Source organism: Olea europaea, chromosome 1, assembly GCF_002742605.1.
Source record: "Olea europaea var. sylvestris chromosome 1, O_europaea_v1, whole genome shotgun sequence".
NCBI lineage: Eukaryota > Viridiplantae > Streptophyta > Magnoliopsida > Lamiales > Oleaceae > Olea > Olea europaea.
Genome location: NC_036237.1, coordinates 31,640,152 through 31,642,969, shown reverse-complemented (window position 1 = coordinate 31,642,969; position 2,818 = coordinate 31,640,152).

The following is a 2,818-nucleotide window of genomic DNA, read 5'->3' as shown; positions in this document are numbered from 1 at the left end:
TTAAAAAAAAAAAAAAAAAAAAAAAAAAAGTTGAACCCTAATCTTGAGGGCCTCCACTGCTCCGCCTTTAGAGCTTTGTGAGAGAGATAAATCACGGGATGTGTCCCAACAGGCCAGGGAACAAGAGCTGCATGTATATTGCGCCTACAAGGAATTCAATTCCATGTCTTAGGAGTCGAACCCCCCACACTGCGGCTGCCAGTAAAACGTGAGATAACCTCACTCCTATCCTTTACACCACTGGACTATGCCCCTGGGGACAATGTTTGTTATAACTTATACATCATTTACAGATTGATGAGGTGTCAAAAAGAAAGTGGAGATTTTTTTTTTTTTTTAGATTTTGACTCAATCAAATATCGCCATATCAACTGTTGATAAATTAATTTATAAATTGTGATATACACGTAGTACAATTGTTATAATAATTTATTGAGTGAATACTTACTATTACTTTACCGGCATTAAAAAAAATGTTTAAGTTTTTTCTATTAATTTTATTTTGAGGCCACTTTTTAAGTGTTTAACTTTGTGAGGAAGAAAACATTTAAAATCCTTTGAAAGTCGCTTTACGTTGAAAATGGTTGTAAACTCACCTAACTTATTTGTTACACAAGTCACGAGGGATTTTAATTTTTTAAAAAGATTTTATTAGTTTTTTAAACAAACGTTAATTAGCCTCTTCGGCCATCAAAATTGGTGGAGCAACCCAATTCAACTGAGTGTGAGATCATAAGCAAAAGGATTTGTTGACTAGAATCAAAATAAGTCCTCGTCTAATTTTGATTTATGAGAATTAATTTTATGAAAATAATTTTTGGGAGAAGGTGTGATTAAATGGTAGGAAGAAATTACGAGTTCACATGTAAAATTTATTTTATTTTGGGAGAACGTGTAGTTAAAAATAAGTTTGAAGAAGCAAAAGTTTTAAAAAAAATTAAAACAAGGGCTAAAACCAAACTAGAGAGAAGTAATGTCAAAATGTGACTGGAACAAAGCAAATAAAAGGGAGAAGACAGCAATAATATACTGCATCTTATAATTTTCGTTTTACAGTAAATTTAAATTGCTTGCATTTTAATTGCTCATTTAGGGTCAATCAAACGAATGAGGTTTCCAAATTGTTTAAGCAGCATCTGAGGACATAGTTGTGTTAACTTGTTTTTACAAGATTTCACTATAAAACGAATAAAGCTATTACAATATATGGTATATTTGCATTAAAAATTATATGTTCTAACAGGGTCGATAATTTGGAAGCCTTACGCCAACTTCAAATATGGCATCTGTATATTTTGAGCCTTCTCATAGAGAGTTTTAGCCCTTGTTTGAGTCATATTTTTAGGGGAGAGGGTAGAAATTTTTGGACCCTTTTTTTTAAATATAGGTCCCACGCTAAACACATTCAGTCAAAAATGGTGGCTGAAAAGTGCTTCTAACGGTTCATTTTTTCATTTTTAGGAGCTAAAAATGACCTTCAAATAGGGTTTTAATATAAGTATAAAGAATATAATACAAACAATTAAGTTCGACAATTTGAAGAGGGAAATAATAAAATGTCAAATTTCAACATGCGATGCAAATTATAAGTGAATTTTGACTAATATAAATACAATGCAATGACAAAGGGTTGTGTTTGTTTCTTTCATAATTTTCTTACAACAACTATTTTAACCAAAATTGAATATGCATTTGAATGATTTATGTACAAAATTGAAGAATATTGTTGCAAAGATAGTGTAAGAAAATAATCAAAATGACGATCAAATACAAATGAACTTTCAATTTTATATCAATCCAGAAAAAATTAACTTACAAAGAAGTATGAACCCAATCAAATAATTAATAAATTTAAAGTACCTTCAACAAATATCTAAAAGCTATTATCGTGAGATTAAATCAAAACAATGATAATTACAACCTATGTACTTTGTAGTATATGTTTTGAAAATAAGGGAGAAAAAAAATAAGCATATAGGACTGTAACAATAGCTGTAAGACCAAGCCAATATATTAAATTGAATCTTTAAAATTTTAGTTTAACGGGAGATGATTTAATTTTTATTGGGCCGAGAAATTTTTTTATCTATAAGCCGTGAAATTTGAAGAAACAAAGATCCTTTGTTTGGTTAAGAAAAGATAGGGATATTTGGAATATAAATTGTCAAATTAGTTATAAAGAGAGAGAGTAATGCTTGTAATATATTTATGTGATAAATAATTGTAATCGATTACTTTTATCTCATTTTTATGTTTTTTAAGGATTTTTGTCTTTTCAATTTTTATTAGTTTTTTCCGTTTGCATACAATAATTTTATTTTTAAGAATTTCATAAATATAATTTTTTTTTTCAACCAACCAATTAATATTACATATTTTGGGGTCTTACCAAAGCGAAGTTTTAGACGATCGCCTACCTCGCCTATAGTGAGGACCGCTACCTTGTTATAACCTCAATCTTGTGCACAACTTACAATCTTGACTAAACTCAACATTGATATATCTAATTATGTGCTTGTTTGGAAGATATTAGTTTAAGTGAAAATTTGAAAAATGTATGTTTAAGCCCTTGTTTGATCTTCATTGCTTTTAAACTATAGTTTTCTCTCGATTAGTCTCAATCACATATTTTTCGATAAAATAAAATTACACACAAATCGAAATTTTTTCCTTATTTTCTAACAACACATTGTCTAACAATCTACAATTTCAAAATACATTATTAGCAAAAAAGGGGCTCAAACAAGCGAATTCACGTTAAAAATTATTTTATTGAAATAATGTATAGTGGAAAATTAGTATGAAGAAAAATGTTTGT